The sequence below is a fragment of the Furipterus horrens genome, unplaced genomic scaffold (genome assembly GCF_987537825.1).
Source record: "Furipterus horrens unplaced genomic scaffold, mFurHor1.1.pri manual_scaffold_5, whole genome shotgun sequence".
NCBI classification, from domain to species: domain Eukaryota; kingdom Metazoa; phylum Chordata; class Mammalia; order Chiroptera; family Furipteridae; genus Furipterus; species Furipterus horrens.
The window spans coordinates 120,530,192-120,553,203 of NW_028327175.1; the positions used below are offsets into that span (position 1 = coordinate 120,530,192).

At 49.1% G+C, this 23,012-nt stretch overlaps 1 protein-coding gene across 2 annotated transcripts in view; it reads right to left on the reverse strand.

Moving 5' to 3' along the window:
- Positions 1-23,012, reverse strand: part of GSG1L (GSG1 like) — a 218,094-nt gene that overhangs the window by 54,475 nt on the left and 140,607 nt on the right. The gene's annotated exons all lie outside the window — the stretch shown is intronic.

The following is a 23,012-nucleotide window of genomic DNA, read 5'->3' on the forward strand; positions in this document are numbered from 1 at the left end:
CTTCCCTGAAGCAATGCTGTGATACCATCCAATTAGTTTCGCTGCCCAGAAAGCTGCCTGCGCACTAGGAAAACGAGCGGCACCTTGCTGCAAAACCTCCAGAGAGCAACACCTCCCTAGGTACTTCACAGTTTGTAAAGCACTTGACTATCCCACCTCTCAAGTCATCCTTGCCTTCTCCAAGGAGGGCTAGGTTTGGTTACACACTATTTGATACATGAGCAATCCATCCAGGGTAACACTGCATGGAAAAAGGAGTGGGTTTAAGTCCAGGTCTGCTCAAATCCAAGTCCACATGTTCTGCTATCCCATCACAGCCTCGTCCATTCATTCATTCAACACATATTTATTAAGCACTTACTATATGCCAGGCTCCCTTTGCAGTTCAGGAAATAAAGGAGCATATAAGACAAACAAGCTCCCTGCCCTCACAGAGATGAAATTCTTATGAAGGGAGATGAAATTAAACAGACAAATTTAAAATTCAGAGTTTAAAGGATGCTAGGAAGGAAAACGGGGGTGAGGAAAAGAGTGATTGGAATAGTTAGTTTGGTCAAGGAAGTCAGGGCAGGTCTCTGGGAAGGTGCCATCTAAGCTGAGACCTGAAATCCTATTTGTGAGAGGCTGGGGAGCAGAGATGAGTGAGGGGCAGCCATATGCAGGCCCCAAGGGGCAGACTGCAGCTGGAGGTCCCCCCAAGTTGGCCCTACCTGCCCCAGCAAGGATCAGCCACGCAGCCACTGGCCACCGGCTTGACTTCCCTGCTCTTGTCCCAGGCCTCCCAGGGCTGGGGTCTGCGTTAGTCTCCCTGCCTTAGACCTACTCCAAGAGTGGCCCTGTGCACCCCACCCCATATCCCAAGCTGGCAGAGGCCTTCCCCAACCAAACTGTCACGCTCCCCTCCCAGCTATTGCTAGTCCCCTGGAGCCCCATCACCCCACCTCTCCATCCCAGACTAGACCATCTCTCCCATCCCCTTTGCTTGCTGGGCCTCTCTCCCAACCAGCAGACCTCTCAGATGCCATCATGGGAGATAGGACAGTGTGAACTCAGGAGTCAGACAGCCAGGGTCCAAATCCCGTCTCTAATACTTACTGGCCCTGTGACATGGGCAGTTCTGTTAAATGCTCTCGTGCCTTGGTTTCCCCATCTAGTTATGAAAATGAGCCCTAAGTATGTAGAAGAGCATCTAGAGCAGAGTCACTGTTCCCTAAGTGTGGGTGCTGTGCTGGCCGCCACCCATACCCCCAGCTCTCTGACTCCAGGACGCCTCAATGCTCCGCCTGCCAGGTCCAACACCTTTGGATGCTGAACATCCTGGATGGAGTCTGAGTTCTTCCCATTCCTCTGGACCACAGTATCCCACTCCTGCTGGTTCTCCAGCACCCCCAGCCCCACCTACTACTCTCAGCTCACTCCTTTCCTTTCCCCTGCAGGCTGAGCATGTCTGTGTCCCAGGTCAACTTTAGCACACTTACTGCTATTTCTGCTTGGCCACGACTTGTCCTGCAAAGGGGATTCAAGAACATGTGTGTCCTCTCGGAGGACGGGGGAAAGCAAGCAATCAGGCAGGGCGGGAGCTTTGAGAGAACGCAGAGTGGGGTACCCCAGGCACAACTGGGGGAAAGGAGGGCCTTGCAGGGTGGCATGTGGGCTGTATGGTGACTAATACAAAGCCACTGTCATGGAACACTTGACCGTGCACACAGGCTAGGAAGTCTTCATGCGCCGTCTCACTGATGCTGAATGGGAACTCTACTGGGCAGGAACTCCTGTTAGGAACTGCTGTTATCTCCCTATAATCGACAACAAGACGGAGGCTTGGGGAGGTTAAGGATGTACGTGGAGAGCCAAGCGGTATAGCTCCAGAGTAGGAACTCATATTAAACATCTCTCTGCTGCCCCATAAAGGGCCAGGATCTCCAGATAAATGACACTACCACCGCCCTCCCATGCAATTCGAACATCTGGGGGAGAGGGATGACCAAGCGTGATGACAAGAGCAACAAAAATTTGGTTTGGGGGGGAGAGGGGGTGACAGTCATCAGAGGCAGCCTCAGGCTACCAGGAGTGGAACCCCAGGGGAGCTGAGATCAGGAGGATAGGGTCAAATGGAGGGCCCCTGGGAGACACTGGGTGGTGACCCAGATCTTTCTTGTCTTGTCACTGGTTGACTCTTATGTGGTCTCCATTCCTGTTGGAGCTCCCAGGCCTTGCCAGAACTCATAATGTCACGTGGGCCGTGCATGGCTTGTCTCTAACCTGAGGGAGGAGATGGGAGAAGCAGCAGCCCCTCGGTCCAGCCTCCCGGAGGCCCTGGCACCCCTGCCCAGATATCGTTAGCCTTCAGGTTTCAAACACTGGCCTGATACCTGTCCATCTTCTCTGTGCAGCCAGCAATATTCGAATGGCCATCTAGGCAGGAAGAGACCACTGGGCTGGGGTCAGACACTGGGTCTGATTATCAGTCTGCAACCTCCCAGCTGTGTGTCCATGAACAAGCCACTTACCATCTCTGAGCGTCCGTTTTCTTATCTGAAAGGGGAGAATAAATACCTCGTCACACCCACTCATACAACCAAATTCCCTGAGCACCTATAGTGTGCCAGATTGTTTTCTAAGTCTTGGGGACACAGTAGAGAGCAAGACAGAGTTTCTATCTTCATGGAGCTGCATTCAAGTGGGGAACACAGACAATAAACATGCAATTTCAAGGAAGAAACAGAGTGAGAAGACAGAGGGTGACAGGGAAGCTGCTGCAGATGAGATTGTTAGGGACGGCCTCTCTAAACTTCAAGCTGGACTGCGAAAGATAAGGAGTCAGTTGGCCATGAAGAAGGCTAGGAAGAGTCCTAGGAACAGGGAACAGCGATTGTCAGGGCCCTGGGAAGGGGAGGAGGGATCAGTGTGGCTGAGCCCGGGGAGTGAGGGCATGATGGGGCACATGGAGGTGGGGAGGGGCCAGTTTAGGCAGGGCACAGCATCTTATTCAGAACACAGCAGGAAGCCATTAGAAGGTTTAAGCAGAGGGGAGGTGACCCCTCCCCCATTTGTAATCATGTTATACATAGTCAAATTATACACACAGCACACAGTAAGTGCTTGATAAATGTTGGATGACTCTTATGTGGTCTCCACCCCAGCAGGTCTCAGAGCCCCCAGGCCTCTCCAGGCCTCGTGATGTCGGGGGGGGGGGGGGGGGGGCAGCAGGTAGCTCGGCTTTACCAGGGGTGGGGGGAGCACGAGGGGCAGTGTTTTTTCCAGGCCAGGGTTTTCTGTGCTCTGTTCTTGGGCAGATTCTGCCGGCAGGCCATCTTTACGGAGACAAACGGTGGGCAAGTGCAAACTCAATTCATTGTCTCAAAATAGCCATCAGGGAGTTTCTAAGTCCTGGGAAAAGCACACAGAAGATACGGTTTGTGAGAAGAGTTTTCCCAGCAGGGAGAGTGGCCATCAAGGGGAAGTGTCCTCTACGGGCCTCTCAGATGCCCCAGCCATCTGCTGCAGCCCAACAGCCGTCTGGAGGGAGGATCCCGACAGAGGAAAGACAGAAGCCCAGGAGACAGCACAGCCCTTCAGTGCGGAAGGCCAGGAGGGGACTATAGGCCCAGGCAGGGACCAGGAAAGTCAAGGGCAAGGAGGACCCTCAGAGGGGGCCTGCAGGAGGGGCAGCTCCTGGGAGGGGAACTTGGCAATGGCTGTCAAAAGGAAAAATTCACCTTCCTTCTGACCCAGCAATTCCACCCCCAAAATCTGCCCTCAGACAAACTTGCCCTTGCGGACGAAGGTATATGGACAAGGGTATTCATGGCAGCAGAGGACTGAAACACCTTCACCGCTCACCCACAGGGGCTAACGAATTAAGTGATGGCAACAGAAACCTGTCTCCATCCTCCTGCCCCTGGTGCCCCTTCTCACTGCTCTCCAGCCACTCTGGCCCCCTGATGTCCTTGGAATACACCAGGCACGCTTGTGCCTCTGCATTTGCCATCGCTCTGCAGAACCACCCTTCCTTCAGGTCTCCTTGGGTTTACCCTGCTACCCTGCTTCTGTGGAAGGCAGCTTCCAAGGCTGCCCGAACCACCCCCACCTCTGTACTTCACCCTCCGGTGGAATCCCCTCTGCTGGAGTGGGGGCTGCGCTTGCTGACTAACAAGATATGGCAGGCGTAATGGAATACCACTGTGACATTAATGTAAGAAACAAGGACGTAGTGACTCCCAAATCAGTAGAAAGTCATTAGTAACAAAGGGCAAATGTAATTAAAGGGTCTCAAGGGCAAATGTAATTAGAGGATCTCTGAAAAGGGAGTTGACATCATTAGCATATTTACAAATCACAATAGGGGCATTTAGATAATCGCATTAGATTGTGACTCTGGAGTAACCAGTAATGGAGAAACGGGGAAGAAAGAGAGGGGTGAGGGAGCTAATCAATTTCTCTTTAGGGCGGGGCACTTTACTATAAAACCAGCCATCTTTGTCTACTTGGCGCACACATTCTCCCGGCTGAGGGTGCGCCCGACTCTGCAGACTCGTGAATAAACGCCTCGCTTTGCTGCTCAAGTCCTGTGTCCCGGTTTTTATTGTGAGCGTTTCTCACATTATGTTGTAGGAAGACTGTGGCTTCCATTTGGGCTCTCTCTTTCTCAGATGCCTGCGCTGGAAGAAGCAAGCTACCATGTAGTGAGCAGTTTGGGAGAGAAGCCCGCATGGCAGGGCCAGGAACTGGGGCTCTCAGTTCAACAACCATGAAAGTGAGCTTGGAAGTAGGTCCCTCTGCCCACGTCAAGTATTGAGGTGACTGAGGCCCAGGACGCAGCTTGACTACGACCTCATGAGAGGCTTAGAGCCAGAGTTTCAAACTAAGCTGCACCCAGATTTCTGAGCCCAGAAACTGAGAGATAGCATATATTTGCTCTTTTAAGCTGCTAAGGTTTGGGGTAATTGGTCACACAGCAATACGTAACTAACTCAACTTCTTTCAGGTTTCAGCTCAAATGTTCCCTTAGATAATGAGCTTCCCATATAACCACATAAGAGATCCCCCCATGTTTATAGCACTATCACCACCTGCTTTGTCATGTGTATATTTACCTATTAAATATCTTTCCCCACTAGCACAGCAGACCCCTGGAGCAGAAGTGGTGTTTGTTTTGTTTATTGTTGTATCTCCAGTGCCTGGCACATAATAGGTGCTCAGTAAATACTGACTAAGCTAATAATCAGTGAGTGAAAAAGAATTAGGTAGATTAAAATATGTTGACCAAGAACAACCTCCAAGAAATACAAAGTGAAAAAAGCAAGGCACAGAACATATGCTACCATATGTTTTTAATATTTAGACCAATTCTGGAAGGATAGACAGGAAACTGGTAACAGTGGTGGAGGAAGGGTTCACAAAGGAGACACCACCTAACCTGGGGCCTGGGGACACGAAACAGTGTGCTGGGCAAGAGGAACAGCATGGGTCTCCTTGGGAGACCAGAACGACACCAGCCTAGGCACTCTTTTGTGAGCCGGCCCTGCCCAGCTCCCGACATGGGGATCCAGGCCACACTCAGTTGCACTCCAGCAACTTCCTGAGACCCCTGCTTCCTCCCTACCTCCTGCCTGCTCCAGAGCCATGCAGCGCCTGACCATTTGTCTTCCTGCTCCTGGCCTGGACCTTGCAGTGTGTTTTCCTGAACTGCATTCATCAAGACAGAATCAACCACAGGCCCCTTTGGCTTTATTATACCCTCTTGGTCACCCTGGGAAGTATCCTCCGCCCCAGCACCACCTGGGTATGCTTTTTGCTGTTCAGGAGCTCTGCAGGCCTTCTCAGTCCTGGGAGTGGGCACACTGGATGAGCATGAATGACGGGGCTTGGACGTGCCTGGCTGTGGCTCAGGCTCAGGCTCTCGGCTTGCGTTCTAATCGCAGGCAGCAATGCAAAATGCACGTTCATAGCCTTTCTTTTCCTCTCTCTCTGTCTGTTCCTCTCCCCCGTTTTTCTCTGGACACATCTCTCTGCCTCTCTCTCCTCCTATCTCTGTCTCTGTGTATCTCTATGATTCTCTGTCTCACACACATATACGTCCTTCTTTCTCTGTGTCTTGTCTGGTCTGTGCAACCCGCCCCCCACCTGAACTACATGTGTTTTCACCATGACACCAAATCACTGCTACCAGGAAAACCCCCGAGCTGCTGTGATATTAGCAGTTCTGTTACAGACATCGTCCTGAGACCCAACTGCACACCAGACACTGGTCTAAGCACTTTAGATGTCTCACTCCTTAAATGCTTGCAGCCCCTGATATGGTACAATGACTGTTATCCCCAAGCATCCGGGCTCAGGGGAGATAAGAGAACCTGACCAAAGGCACACACACAGCTGGGGGCAAGGCCAGGGCTGAGGCCTCGGCAGTCTGCCCTTCCCCCCTGGCCCTGGTGTGGCTTCTCACCTTCACTTTTCTAGACCTACAACAGAGCACTTGTTAGGGAGTCTCCAGCTTCCACCCCAAGAATGAGCTCAGGCTGATGAATGTAGCCCATGCCCAGCCTCACTGCATTCCCTATCAGTGCCCACCCCGGCCAGGGGCAAGGAGATGGCTGACTGTTTGAGGGGAAAAAAACTTTGATGTCTCCCTCAAGCACCTCCATCACACACAGACACCCCCTTGAGTTGCCGCGAGGCAGGTTCCTGACACATTCCTCTTGTCTGCACGCATTTATAGAGGCCAACTCTGAGCCAGGTACTAGGGACAAAGGCACGAACAAGACAGACCCAATTGTGCCCTAACCAGGAGAGTGCTTGTACATCGGTGGCAAGGTGGAAGCCCCGGGGAGCAGAGGGCAGGCCCAGCCCTGCCTGGGTCAGTCACAGGCAGTGCGGGTGCTGCGCCGGGAGCTGCCCCAGGAGTCCCGCAGAATCATCCTCCTACGGGTTAGAGGAGAACTCCAGTCTCTCCACCAGGCCCTTGCTCACATGTGTAAGAGAGCCAGAGTGCAGCCCTCTCCCCTACAATAGGCCTTTGGCCTCCATATCCCTGCCTGGTTCCCTGCCAAACCCGCTCCCTCGGGCTGGACCCTGTGCCTGTACAGCCTCCCGTTGGCCGGAGGCCTGGCCACCAGCAAGAGGGGAGGACAACACAGTCCTCCCGAGGCTCCATCTCCAGCTGCTATGCCAAACTAGTTGGTTTCCACCTAAGGCCATGCCCCTCAGAGTTCAACCTTCCCTGGAAGGTACCGGGGCCTCCTCGTGTTTCCCCAGAGACCAGGCCCCCGCACCCCTGGCTACACCCACTCCAGTAAGTCTGTTAAAAACCAGTAGAACCACACAGTTCCAGGACCATGGGTTTTACTTCTAATTTTTACAAACATATTAAAATTCTTGCCTCCTCCTATCGCCTGAAAGTCCCATTTCTGTCTGTCCTCTGCCTGGGGGCAGGCTCATTCGCACGGAGGGGCCAATGGCCTGCATCTTCTCCCAATCCCAGCTCCCAAGAGCCTGCAGAGGACATGGCAGAACAGTGATCACCAGCCTCAGGGATAACGAGGGCAGGACCCAGCCCACCCACCTAGCCCTGCCTCCCAGCACACACTGGCTACCCCTAGCAACAGGTCCTGCTCTCCTAGAATCTTCAGACCCCTCTGCAGGCCCCTGACTTCTAACGTTCCAACTCATTTATTCAACAAACATTTATTAGCATCCTCTCTCTGCAAAGCATCGGTCCGGTCCCTGGGTGCAGCTGTGGCTGTATGGCATGGCCCTTCCCCTAAGGCTAATGAGGACAGTAGCACAAACAGAGAAGGTACACCAATTCCTACCATCACTAAAATACAAATGTATGCAGACAGCCATGACCGACAACAGGCAGCCCAACGGTTTAATCCAGCCTGCAGAGGTTGGCCAGTGCTGTATAAAATGATGACACTTTTCGGTCAACATTTAAAAATCTGGAGGATTTCCACTAAAATATGTGAGTTTTGGCTCCTCTTGTGAAAATCAGAAACTCTGGCAACACAGGTCCACATTTCGCCTGGGCGACCCTCAGGCGAGGCTGAGGGCAGCTGCTGGGGCCTCACAGGGGCCGAACCCGGGTCTCCCTGTCCCTCCAGTTCCCTCCCCCTCACTGCCTCACGCTTTCGTCCAGGCCACCGAAGGCCTACAAGGGACCCGAGGGAGAAAAGAGGTCCGTTTCACCTGGGCTGGCGGAAAGCCTTGGGAGGGCAGATGGGCTTCGGGCTGAGCCGGGAAAGCTCAGCATGTGTTCAGCAAGGGGAGGCCGAGGCGGGTGCTCATGAAGGAGACAGGCAGCCCGGGCGCCGTGAACCACCCAGGCGAAGGCAGAAGGACATAAACAGCCGGTCTGGGCCTCCTGGTCCTGTGGGTTCAGCATCACCTGCTCACATGGGGCTCCTGACTCAGGACGGTCCCAGTTCTGCTTCTGATCTCCTGGGACGTGCCGTGGCCACGTGAGAGCAGGGCTACGGGGGAGTGCAGACCGCGAGGTGTGGGGAAAGGAAAAGGGGGGATTTCCAATGAACTTTAACTGGAATTTTAAAACAATTCTTATCCTGAAGTAATTATAGATTTACAGGAAGTTGCAAAGAATGTACAAGGAAGTCTCTTGCACCCTCCCCCTCTGGGGATACTCACTGGATGCAGATGGTCCTAGGGCACAGTATCAAGGCCAAGGAATTGACTTTGGTCAGATCCGCAGTTGACTGAGACTTCACCAGTTACGCATACACGCGTGCACCCGTGTGTGTGAGCGCGCAGATCTGTGGCCCCGGGTCAAGCACAGGCTCAGAGCATATGTGCACTGCCCCATGAAGGCAAGTTCAATTGCACAGAGCAACTAAGCAAGACCACCAAGACCACAGCTGCAAGTCAGTCAGAGAGGAGGGCAGACTCCAGCTCCTGTGTTCCCGGGGCCATGGCTTTCCTCACTGTGAGGCAGGCTCTACATGGAAATGCTAAACCTCAAAGGCCACTGCCGCTGAGCACACGCAAAAAAAAAAAATCTATCTCTTGATACAGAAAGTACAGATGTACATAATGTATGTATGCAGATATGGAGTGTGTCTATGAAGTTAAAATCTCATGAGGGGAGGGGCAATTAGGAAAAAAAGTTTCAAAAGTAGAGCCATAATGAAAAAAAGTTTGAAAAACTATCCTGGCAGCACATCTTGGCCTTCCGCCTGTGAGTCAGGGAGAGGAGGCTGCTCGACTGGTAGAGAGGCGGGGCTGGGGGCACTCTGACCATCTTGTGCCCCCATCTAGAACCGCCACTGGCTCCCCACTGCCTCTGGGGGAGGTCAGAACTGCCAGCATGGCCGCCTCTCAGCCACCTCTCTCCCATACCCCTGCCCCCGGCTCCTATCACAACTACAGGGATCTATGGATTCCCCTTTACTTTCCAGACCCTCTCTCCTCCCTGCCTCTGCACCTGCTCTTCCTTCTGCCTGAAATGCCTTTCCCCCATTCTTTACCAGACCTTTGTTCAAAGAATAGTCTACTTGTCACCTCTGTGAAGGCCCCTTCCACCTTCGCAGGTGCTCCAGGTGCTTGCAGCGCTGGCAGGCTTCTGTGGCAGCCCCCAGCACATCCTGTTGTCTCTAAGCTGTGTCCTAGATATTCCTCCAGGTAAACTCTGAGCTCCCTGGAGATGGGGCTGCAATTCCCTCGTCTGCAGCATCTCAACTTAACGTGTCTCAGAGCTGACCTCCTGATCTCCTAAAATATTCTGCCAACCCAGGCTGCCCACCTGAGTAAGGAGACTTCATCCTGCCAGTGGCTCAGGCTGTAAAACTGAGAATTGACTGTGACTCCTCTCTCTCAATCTTTCTCCACCTTTACCTTTCCTACATCTGACCCATCAGCATATCCTGTTACTTCTACATGTGAAACATATCCAGACATAGCAACTGCCTCTCACACCTCCACTGCTGCCACCCCGGTCTAAGCTATCCCCATCCCTCACTGGATTGTTGTAGCAGCTTCCTCACTGATCTCCCAGCTTCTGCCCTTCTCAAAGTGGCAGCCACCATGATCCCTTAAGAACAGGTAAGATCATGTTTCTCTAATCAGAATCCTCCAGTGGCTCTCCATCTCCCAGGGTCAAAGCCAATGTCTTCACAATAGCAAACAAAACCTCCACCAACTCCCTCCTCCTCCCGGTCCCTCTTGACCTTCTACCACTCTCCATCTTCCTTACCTCACTGCTGGCGTATGGTTTCCATTCTTCAGGAAACACGAGACACTCACTCCTACCCCAGGGCCTTTGCACTTACTGTCCCCTCTCTTTGGAATGCTCTTCCCTAGATATTCACATAACTCCTTCACTTTCTCCAAGTCTCTACTGAAATATCACACTGTAAGAGGTCTTCCCTGACCACCTTATCTAAAATGGCCTCTCCTTCTATTACTCTCTAGCCCTTGTTTTTTGTCAAAACATTTATCACCACCTGACATTATTTCATCATATTATCATTGTTTATCTGACTGAGAACAGGGATGTTGTGTGTTTTGATCACCATTGTATCTCCCAGATCTAGAACAGGAGTTCACAAACTATGGTCCATAGCCAAATATGACCAGTAGACTGTTTTTGTAAACAAAGGTTTTTTTCCCTCAGTTTTATTAAGATATAATGAACAAATAACCTTATATTAGTTTTAGGTGCTTGGTGATTTGATATGTCAAATCACATGATGATTTGATATTTGTATATGTTGCAAAATGATCACCTAAGGTGATCACTACAAATTTAGTTAACATCTATCACCTCACAGTTACATTTTTTTTCTTGTGATGAGAACTCTTAAGATCTACTCCGATAGCAACGTTCAAATATACAAAAAAGCATTCTTAATTATACTCGCCACGGTGTACACGACATCCCCAGGGTTTATTTATTTTGTAACTGGAAGTTTGTACATTTCAACCACTTTTACCCACCTCACCCAACCTCTCTGCCTCATCTCTGGTTACAACCAATCTGTTCTCTGTGTCTATGAGTTTGGTTGGGTGACCCCACATGTAAGTGAGATCATAAAGTACTTGTATAATGCACTAGCGGTCCATTCGTGTTGTTGCAAATGGCAAAGCTTCCTTCAATTTTATGGCTGAATAGTACATCATTGAATGCATATACCACATTTTCTTTATCCATTCCTCTGCCAGTGGACGCTTAGGTTGTTCTCATGTTTTGCTGTTACAGATAATATGGCAATGAACATAGGGGTGTAGATATCTCTTTAAGAGAGTGATTTCACCCAAGAAGTCAGTACCTTTGGAAGAGCAGTCTGGTGTGTTGGTCTGGCTGTGAGTATTAGCTAGAGTCAGACTGACTGGGTTTAAAGCCTGGTTCTCTTAATAGCTGCAAGGTTTTAAGTATTTAACCTCTCAATGCTTTAGCATTCTCACCTGTGTAGTACCCACTTCCTAGGTTGTTCTGAAACATCAATGAGTTAATACAGAAAAGCTTTAAGAACAGTGTCTGGCACATAGGCCCTCAGTATGTAAAATGGTCAAATGGGTGAATGTATTAATTCCTGAATAAGTGAACAGAAATCAGCTTCAGAGACTTGGGTAGACTTCTGGCCAAGATGGAAGCCTAGACAGACACGCTGGGTCACCCTCTACAACTAAGAAGGAATACAACTACTGTACCTCAAAACTAGAGACAACCAGAAGTTCCAGAAAATCGAGCTGCATGGAAGTCCAACAAAGATATAAAGAAGAAATACTCATCCAGACATGTAGGAGGGGCGGAGCTGGGGCAGAGAGGACACAATGTCGTGGCAGCAGCAGAGGCGGCAGTGGCAGGCTGGCAGAAAATGCAGTCACACATTTTAAAAAGAGAGGAGGGACACCTGGGGAGCGTTCCCAGCTCCTGACCAGACCCTGTAGCTCTTGGTCCCAGTGCCAGGGAAAATCAAGCCTCATTGTTTCTGACTGTGAAAACCAGTGCTGATTGGGGCAAAGGGAGAAACTTCCAGTCTCTCAGCAGAGTCTGCTTGTTTAAAGGGCCCCCACGGTCCTAGAATGTCCACAGACCCATCCACTGTGGGAACCATGGCCAGGGGAGCAGCTAGAGAGGTGCCAGTCCCATACAGGAAGTGGGAGAGGTGCCTGGAGAAGGGACAAGTGCTGAGCAAGCAACACTGTTCCCTCTCAGACCCCTCCCCCACATACGGCACCACAATGCGGTGAAACAGGTCGCCCTGTACCGAGGAATACCTAAGGCTTCCTACCTTACAACGTAACAAGAGCGACAGCTCCACCTAACACACAGAGGCAAACAAGATGAGGAGACAGAGAAGTATGGCCCATAAGGAGGAATGGATCAAGGTTCCAGTGGGAGAATTAAGTGATGAGGAGATAGCCAACCTAACACACGAAATTCAAAACACTGGGGGTAAAGATGCTCACAGGCTTGACAGATATGCTTGAGTATGGCAGATGCATCAGGGAAGAAGTGAAGGCTATGCTAAATGAAACAAAGGAAAATCCACACAAAATCAACGGTGCAAGGAAGGAAACTGGGGTCCAAATCAATGATTTGGAATATAAGAAAGAAAAAAACAGTCAACCTGTACAGAATGAGGAAACAAGAATTGAAAAAAGTGAGGAGAGGCTTAGGAACCTCTGGGACAACTTGAAACGTGCCAACATCCGAATCATAGGGGTGCCAGAAGGAGAAGAGGAGAGGAACAGCAAGAAATTGAAAGCTTATGTGAAAAAATAATGAAGGCAAACTTCCCAAATTTGGCAAAGGAAATAGACATACAAGTCCAAGAAGCAGAGAGTCCCAAACAAGATAGACCCAAGGAGGGTCACACCAAGACACATCATAATTAAAATGCCAATGGTTAAATATAAAGAGAGACTCTTAAAAGCAGCAATAGAAAAGCAGAGAGTTACCTACAAAGGGGTGCCTATAAGACTTTCAGCTGATTTCTCAAAAGAAACTTTGAAGGCAAGAAGGGACTGGCAAGAAGTAACCAAGATGATGAAAAGCAAGGACCTACAACCAAGATTATTCTATCCAGCAAAGCTATCATTTAGAATGGAAGGGCAGAGAAAGTGCTTCCCAGACAAGATAAAGCTAAAAAAGTTCATTTTCACCAAGCCATTATTATATGAAATGTTAATGGGTCTTACCTAAGTAAAAGGAAGATAAAAACTATGAACACTAAAATGACAATAAACTCACAACTATCAACAACTGAATCTAAAAATTAAAAACAAAATACAACTAAGCAAACCAGAATAGGAACCGAATCATAAGTGTGGGGATCATTTGGAGGGTTATCAGCTGGGAGGGAGAAGGGGGAGAAATGGGGAAATGGTGCAGGGGTTAAGAAGCTTATCTGTTGGTACAAAATAGACAGGGGGAAGTTAAGAATAGTATAGAAAAGGGTGAAGTCAAAGAACATATATGCATGACCCATGACATGAAATAAGAAGGGTGGGATTTCTGGAGGGAAGGGGGGGTACTGGGCAGAGGGGAGCAAAGGGGATGAAATTGGAACTATTGTAACAACATAATCAATAAAATATACTTTAAAAAAATAAAATGAAATGAAATGCCAAAGTTTCAAGATAAAGAGAGAATCTTAAAAGCAGCAAGAGAAGAGAAGAGAATAACCTACAAAGGGGTGCCTATAAGACTATCAGCTGATTTCTCAAAAGAAACTTTGAAGGCAAGAAGGGACTGGCAAGAAGTATTCAATGTGATGAAAAGCAAGGACCTACAACCAAGATTACTCTATCCAGCAAAGCTATCATTTGGAATGGAAGGGCAGATGAAGTGCTTCCCAGACAAGGTAAAGCTTAAGGAGCTCATCATCACCAAGCTATTATTATATGAAATGTCAAAAGGACTTAAGAAATAGAAGCTCAAAATTATGAACACTAAAATGACGACAAACTCAACTATCAACAACTGAATCTAAAAAATAAAAACAAAATCCAAGTAAGCAAACCAGAATAGGAACAGAATCATAGGTTTGGGGATCATTTGGAGGTTTATCAGCTGGGAGGGGGGAGGGGGAGAAATGGGGAAATGGTGCAGGGATTAAGAAGCATAATTGGTAGGTACAAAATAGGCAAGGGGGAAGTTAAGAAGAGTATAGGAAAGGGTGAAGACAAAGAACTTATATGCACGACCCATGGACATGAACTAAGGGGGGTGGGATTGCTGGAGGGAAGAGGGGTACTGGGCAGAGGGGAGCAAAGGGGAAAAATTGGTAATACTGTAACAAGATAATCAATAAAATACACTTAAAGAAAAAAAGATAGTGACTTCATTTCCTTCAGATAAACATGCAGAAGTAGAATTGCTGGATAATATGGTAGTTCTATTTATTATTTTTTGAGGAACCACCATACTTAAACAAAGTTTTATTGGAATATGCCCATGCCCCTCATTTTCACATTGCCTATGGCTGCTTTCAACAGGAGAGTTGAGTAACTGTGACAAGAGACCTCATGGCCTGCAAAACCTAAAATATTTATTTACTATCTGGGCCTTGTACAGAAAAAGTTTGCTGATCCCTGCTCGAGAACAACATCTGTGCATAAGAGCTCAATAAATTGGTTGATGAATGAATGAACCCATGATGGGTGTTGCTGGTCTCAGAATCTACCATTGTAATTCATTAAGAACAAAAACACACACAACTGTATTCCAGGCTTTTTCCAACAGTGGAGGGTCCCCAAGGGCCTAGAAGTTGTACAGGGGGTTAATCATAGGATTAACTTTGATTATGGGTCTGGTACAAAGTGTGGGCTCAGTAAGTGTTGGTGTCTTGGCTATTGTTTTGCTCCTGTAGAGGAAGGTGATAAACAAACCCAGTAAGATGGAAGGAGACACATACAGAGGAAGGGAGGAGGGAGGAGGGAGGAGGGAGGAGTGAGGGAGGGAGGAGGGAGGAAGAAGGGAGGGAGGAGGGAAGGAGGCAGGAGGGAGGAGGGAGGGAGAGATAAATGAGGAATGTGTTCTGCAGGTCCTCAGGCCTCTGCATTTGTCACCCTGCTCCTCCATGGCAAGAGTTTCCCTGCCGGCGCCTGCCCTTGCAGGCTTCATTCCATGCTGAGTCTTTCTCAAAGTCTCTGTCAGCCCCGGGGTGAAATGATCACTTACATCCCCCACCCCCAAACTGTCTGAACCCAGCCTGGCCTCCACTCCCTGCTGCCCACCCATGACAATCACAAGGAAAACAAAGCCCAAGTGAAAGTCATAAACTCAAAGTCAAAAAAATATTTTAAAAAGAAAAGGCCTGTGGTTCCAGCAAGTGGAGAGGAGCCGAGGGGAAATGAAGCAAGCACCAGGCACAGGAGAAAGGCGGCGATTTGAAGGACTGACAGCAGAGAGCGCTGGCGCTGGGGTGAGACATTTCTGCCTTAAGCAAGATGAGGGGAGGATTTGGACTCTTAAGAAAAACTAAGGGTGGATTCATGGAATAACGCACATGCAAAGTGCCCATAAACAGGCTGAACGGAGAGCCTATCATCTGACCCAGAGCGCTTCTGAGAGTGCAGGGGCCACTGTTACTAAGGATGCTGGGACTGTCCCAGGCAAACCAGGATGCACAGTCACCTGCCCTCAGGCGCAGGGCCCTGCATCCCGTCCCACACGGTGCTGCTGTTCGCCCCAGAGCCCAGGCCTGTCTAACAAGCAAGCGCTGTATGCGCACTGGCTCCACGGGCTCTTCACATGGTGATTTCACTTCATTGCTCAAACCGAGCTCTGTGCTGCTTTTTCAGATGGGGACACAGGGACACAGAGAATATAAGTAACTTGCCAGACCACAGTTTAAATGTGGCCCAGCTGGGATTTGATCCTGCCTGTCCAGTTCTGAAATCCACGACTCTTCTATATGGCAGCTTGGAAACCCGAAAGCTCAAGTACCAGCAACCCCTTGGCGTCTAGTACCTGTGTGTCCCTCTGCAATGTACTCATGTGTTTGATGGGCATTTACTGGGGGCCAGGCCCTGCCAGGCCTGGGGGTACCGCCGTGAAGAAGTAAGAGCAGGTCCTTGCTGTTACGGAGCTGATGTCAGCCAGTGGTTCTCAACCAGGTGTGATTCTGCTTCCCAAGGTACATCGGGCAATGTCTGGAGGCACTTTTGGTGTCAGGACTTGAGGCAGGGGTGCTAGTGGCATCTGGTGGATAGAGGCCGGGGAAGCTGCTGAACATCCCACAGTGCCCAGGACAGGCCCTCTACCCCGCAGCAAAGGCTGATCTGGCCTCCAAAGTTGCACCAAGACTGACAAAATCTGGTCTGGTGGGGAGAGGAGGGGCAGCAGACAACTCAACAAGTTAGTATGTAAGTTCTTTTATCCACCTGACAGATACATGGTTATTGAGTGCCCACCGCACTGGAAGCACTACTCAGAAAGCAGTAAGGAAAACAAAGCGGGAGGGAATGGCTGGGGAAAGGGAAGCCCTCGGAGGAGGCTACCATTGAGTGGAGACCTGACTGACTGAGAAATGAGCCAGGGGGCTGTGGGAAGGCAGTGGGGCAGCCAGAGCCCAGGGCGCCAGCAGGGACAGGCCGGGGAGCGAGGCCCAGCGAAGGGGGGCTGGGTGTAGCAGAAGTTAAAGAGCGAGGCAAAGGCCACATCCTGCAGTCATGGGAAAGAGTATGGACTTTAGTCTACAGATGTAACATTTGATAGATACCAGCCAGAAACGACAAAAACAGACCATTAACAAATCCATAAAATGGTCAAATTAGGGCTGAGAAAAGACTTCTATGTACCTTTAAGTGTCAAAAGGGATTGAAAGTTTATTACGCACAGAGCTGTACACTTGATGAATCTGGACTTTAAGTTGAGTGGGAACAGAGTTTGCCACCCCAAAATATGATTTTTTAAAAGATATTGATTCCTTTAAGTTGGTTATTTTTAAGAAACAAAAGACTGAGGACGAACCTTTGACCTTTCCCCCAGCTTCCCCGGGGGAGCTTAGGTAGAGGGCCTGCTTGGGGAAGGGCGCCATCGCCACAGATGCTGCAGTTTAATATGAACTGGGGTGCTGGCCTGGGCAGAGGCGGCCCCTCTGAGCAAAGTGCTCTCTGTGTCCCATGGTTAAGGACGGCCCAGCAAACATTTGTCTGCAAACATTTGCTTCCCATCTCCCTGTGAATTGCCTTTCTGCCCTTCAAAGTCCCAAACCACCCCCAGCCCTCCTTCTCCTTAGCTCAAGATGGCATATAAGCCTCAACTGCCTGAACTGTCCTAGGGTCTTACAGAATGCTCATATGTACATACATAATAAATGTGGTCATTGTCTCCTGTTCATCTGTCTCATGTTAATTTGATGATTAGCTCAGCCAGAAGAACTTGGAAGTGTAGAAGGAAGATTATTTTTTCCTCCCCCACAAGGCCACTTGTGAGTAGGTAAATTGATCAATAGGCAAATAGTGTGGCTGAATAATATTTTATGATGTTAATTCATGTTTTTCTCCCTGTATTTTCCCCCTTTCCTGTCCCTTCATTCAGTGGGTAAGACGCTCTGGACGTCTTTGTCCCAGATGTTTTGCAGGAAAGAGGAAGCAAAATCCTCTGTGAAACCCTTTCCTTCTGGTTTTCATCTTCAGAAGCCTAATTTACAAGGTGATTAGGTCAGAGGCCTCTGGGAGCTGTCTTCGAGACCTCAGTACACACACAAAAAAAGAGTTGGACTTTTCGTTGTTGTTGAGGGTCTGCAGTGATGCTCTGTTGCCTGGTACAATGACTCAGGACAGGGACTGGGCCCCAGAAAGGTCTACCATGTAATTAGAGGTTAGGGCTTTGAGCCAGCCTGACTTCCAGGATTGGGTGTGGGGGGTGAGGGTAGAGATTGAGTTCAAATATGGTCAATGATTCAATCAATCAGGCCTACATAATGAACCCCCAGCAAAAACTCTGGACACCAGGCTCACTGAGCTACCTAGTTAACGAGCACACGGATATAATGGGAGGGTGATGCGCCCTGCTTCCACAGGGTGGGTGGGGGTGGGCACGCATTTGAGACCTTCCCAGGTCTAGGGGTCTCTTCCTTTGGTTGGCCCTGATTTGCATCCTTTATAATAACACTATAATCCTAAGTACAGCACTTTCCTGAGATCTGTGAATGGTTGTAGTGAGTCATCAAACCTTAGGGGGTTTTGGGAACCCTGACTTTGTAGCCAGCTGGTCAGGAGCGAAGGTGGCCTGGGGACCCCCTGAACTTACAGCTGGTATCTGTAGTGTGGCTGTCTTGCTGGGAACTGTGGCATCTGACACTAGCTTTGAGTGGTCAGCGTCAGAGCACCCTCTTTGCTTTGATCTCACCTTTTTGTGGCCGAGGCTGTCAGTCCCCCACCGGTACCCCTTGGCCCATGCCAGAGGTCACCTGCAGCTTTGGTGAGGCAGTTCCCATGTATGCGGTGCCTTCCTTTCTCAAACACTTGCTTCCTTAGGTAGAGAAGGCTCAACATTCTGAGGGGTTACTATCTCCGGAGTGACCTATCCTAGTGGTGGACAGAAGCAAGTGAATAAATGCCCCTCGGGTGGACCATCCTGAGAGTGTTCTACACAGTCTGTCAGAGGGCCCCAGGCAGGCCAGAATCCAAGCTGCCCTCAGTGGTCACCTGCTCAGCAGCCCCTTGCTGAGCTCCCCCGCTACTGTCTTACTTCCCCACCGTTCCTCCATATTTCCTGGGCTCACTTCCCAAATAAACTATTTGCACCCGTATCTTCATCTTAGGGTCTGCTTTGGAGGAACCCAAATAAAGACTTCTGTCACTCCTGGGGCTGACCTTCTAAAAAATCTCCTGAGGTGACAAGCCATTGGGACTTAGAGTCAACGAGTTCCTTTGGACAACCACTTGCCACCATGACATAATAATCCTGCTTGGTCCATGGCTAAGCCCACAGCATGGGTGTGCCTAGAGACCCAGGCTTGGCTAATCAGAGTATTTTATTTTCTGGCATAGTGATTGGTTTAGAAATGAGCTTACGAACCTAGCCAGGTCAATCGCAGTCCTCCTTGGAGTTTTGCAGTTTTTCAAGAGCTCTTTCTACCTTTGGAATCTTATGTAAGCTTGGAGCTGCTTGTGACTATCCTCTCTGCACATGGATGGACCCGACTGGGAATGATGCTAACACTGAGGAAGGCAGAGTTTGGAGATACAGAGTCATGATGACATGACCACCTGGATGCAGCCATGCCTGAAGCCCATAACTCTGTACTTTTCACTTATATGAACCAACAGATTGCTACCACCTTCATCCTTTTTTCTTTCACCTGATTTGACTGGGTTCTTATCATTTGAAATCAAAAGAATCTTTAATAATATGGAAATACTCATTCCTCTGACTTAGACCCTTGGCACTTTTAGACACAAAAATATGCAAAAGTACCTGCTCTCTAAGATATGGGCAAGAGAACCAGTCTGGCCAGGGCAAGGGAACTGGGCAGAACTGGGCAAGGGAAGGGGGTTCTGGGCAGGGGTTCGTTCAGCACAGACCCCAGGTGGCAGGGCAGCCAGTGGAATTAGGGTCTCAGGAAACTTATCCTATGATATTGAATATTATGTAGCAATTTACAGTAAGAAGTTATAAATCACCACACCAAGAGTAAAAGAGCCAAGAAAAAGCCAAGGAGTTAAGTGAATGGGGATGCATTTAAGACCCCAGGAAACTGTGACTGGGCGAAGCTGCTGTGAACACAAAACTTGGATCCAAGCCTCCTGGCAGCCAATGAGAAGGAGCAGCAATGGGTTCCCTGGCTCACATCACTCACAGAGGCAGCGGCAGAGGCTCTGCAAATAGGTCTTCTGAAAACTCACATGCTCTGTGGCTGTGGGGGCTGCAGACTGGCCCAGCGGAGCAGCACTTTGCTTGCCTCACAACTGGGTTCCTAAGGATTCTGGTGACCCACCATGTGTACAGCTTAGGTCCCAGACACACTGGTGGTGTCCACCTTACAGGCTTGCTCACACCTCACTCTACAAATAACTCCCACAATTTTTTTAAGTGTTTTTAATGGGTAAGACCCTAATGCTTCTCAATCAAAATTCGCTGAAGTCATTCTAAAATCATGAGGTTAGCTCCTTCAAAGAAAGACATATAACTCCGGTCAAAATGTCAGTGTAGGCAGACATGGCTTGCCTCTTTGCACAACCACATCAAAATTACAACTAAAATATAGAACAATATTCACTCAGAACCGTCAGAAATTGAGTTAAATGGAAGTCTGACAACTACAGCATTTAAGAAACAACACCCATCAAGATGAGTAGGAGGGGTGCAGACAGAACAAGCTGGTCCCTCACCTATGCGTGGTGAATAAAAATTTGGGAGGGATATCTCAGGAATGAGGAGTCCCAGGCCCACACCAGGTCCCCCAGCCCAGGGTTCCAGAGCCAGGAAGACAAGTCCCCACAACTTCTGGCTGCAAGAATTAGGGATTGAGTCAGTGGAAGAAACTTCTGGAACCCCAAGCAGTTCCTCTTAAAGAACCCACACATGGACTCACCTACTCAGACTCACACCCTCTGAGCTCCAGCACCAGGGTAGCAGCTTGAGAGGCACCACTCAAGTACAGGGAGAAACTGAAGTATCTGGCATCAAGATGAGCAGAGGCCATTGTCCCTTTTCTGAGCCCTCCCCCTACAAGAGCCACAGAGTTGGCTAGCTGGTGCCATATCTGAGACTCCATCAACCTGGCTAACACTGTTTGACCTGCCTTTGGAAATCCCCAGAGACTCTGCCCCACCCAACTTATGGGCCTACCCAAGCTGCTTTTTCATATAAATGGCTGGTCTTGGCTCATGTTTCACAACTTCCTAAATCCTCTCTAACAAACAACAGCTGACCTCAGTGAGTGCTAGGCCCAGCACTAGAAGCAACCAGCTTAGATTCACAGCTTTGGCTTCACCTGGGAATCTCCAAGCCCAGCACAATTAGCAACCATCTCAAATTGCTTTATACCTCAGGAAGGGTGGCCCTGGGCAAAACAGAGATGGGGGCTGACCTTGGTCTGCACCAACCAGGAAACCCCAGGGCCAGCACACCCAGTGGACAGCTACAAACCATGTCAAGGCACCACCACCCTGCCCCTGCACAGCTGATCCTCCACAGAGGGCATAGGTTGATGGTAAGTGATTACAGCCAATCCTTAAAGCTGACTGACCTGGGTAAATACCTCCCATTGATCTGCCAATAGCAACCAAGGCTCAACTACAAGAGGAGGGTGTACTCAGCCCACGAGAAGGGCACACCTTGAGTACCCGACCTAGAGCCAAGATCATTCTACCCAGCCAAGATATCATTTAGAATCAAAGAGCTGATAAAGAGCTTCTCAGACAGGAAAGAACTAAAGTAGTTCATCATCACCAAGTCATTATTATAAGAAATGTTAAAGAGACTTATTTAAGAAAAAATAGATCAGGCTTCCAGCCAAGATGGAGGCCTAGACAGACATGCTGTGTTTCCCTACACAACTAAGAAGTAATACAACTACCTCAAAACTAGAGACAACCAGAAGTTCCAGAAAATCGAGCTGCATGGAAGTCCAACAAACAAAGATATAAGGAAGAAATACTCATCCAGACAGGTAGGAGGAGTGGAGCTGGGGCAGAGAGGAGGTGGTGTGGTGGTGGCAGGAGCTGCGGCAGCAGCAGGCTGGTGGAAAGCGCAGCCACATGTTTTAAAAAGTGAGGAGGGACACCTGGGGAGCGTTCCCAGCTCCTGACCAGACCACACAGCTCACGGTCACAGTGCCAGGGAAAATCAAGCCTCATTGCTTCTGACTGTGCAGACCAGTGGGGGTTGGGGCGGGGAAAGAAACTGCCTGTCTCTCAGCAGATTCTGCTTGTTTAAAGGGCCCCACGGTCCTAGAATGTCTGCAGACCCACCCACTCTGGGAATGACAGCCAGGGCAATAGCTAGAGAGGTGCCAGTCCCATATGAAAGTGGGAGAAGTGCCTGGAAAAGGGGCAAGTACTGAGCAAGGGGCATTGTTCCCTCTCAGACCCCTCCCCCACACACAGTGCCACAGCATGGTGAAATAGGTCACCCTGTACTGACGAACCCCTAAGGCTCCGCCCCTTACAACGTAACAGATGCGACAGCTCTACCTAAGACCCAGAGGCAAACAAACACAGGAGCCTGTCAAGTTGAGGAGACAGAAAAGTATGGCCCAAAAGGGGGATCAGATCAAGGTTCCAGTGAGAGAACTAAGCGATGAAGAGATAGCCAACCTAACAAATGAGGAGATAGCCAACCTAACAGATGAAGAGTTCAAAACACTGGTGATAAAGATGCCCACAGACTTGACAGATTACTTAAGTATGGCAAACGCAGAAAGGAAGAAGTGAAAGCTATGCTAAATGAAACGAAGGAAAATCCACACAAAACCAGTGGTGAAGGGAAGGAAACTGGAGTTCAAATCAAAGATTTGAAACATAAGGAAGAAAAAATAAACAGTCAACCAGTAAAGAATGAGGAAACAAGAACTGAAAAAAATGAGGAAACTTAGGAACCTCTGGGACAACTTGAAATGTGCCAACATCCAAATCATAGGGGGTGCCAGAAGGAGAAGAGAAAGAGCAAGAAATTGAAACTTATGTGAGAAAATAATGTAGGAAAACTCCCCAAATTTGGTGACGGAAATAAGACATACAAGTCTAGGAAGCATGGAGAGTCCCAAACAAGCTAGACCCAAAAAGGACCACACCAAGACACATCATAATTAAAGTGTGAAAGGTTAAATATAAAGAGAGAATCTTAAAAGCAGCAATAGAAAAGCAGAGAGTTACCTACAAAGGGGTGCCTATAAGACTTTCAGCTGATTTTTCAAAAGAAACTTTGAAGGCAAGAAGGGACTGGTAAGAAGTAACCAAGGTGATGAAAAGCAAGGACCTACAACCAAGATTACTCTATCCAGCAAAGCTATCATTTAGAATGGAAGGGCAATAAAGTGCTTCCCGGACAAGGTAAAGCTTAAGGAACTCATCATCACCAAACTATTATTATATGAAAT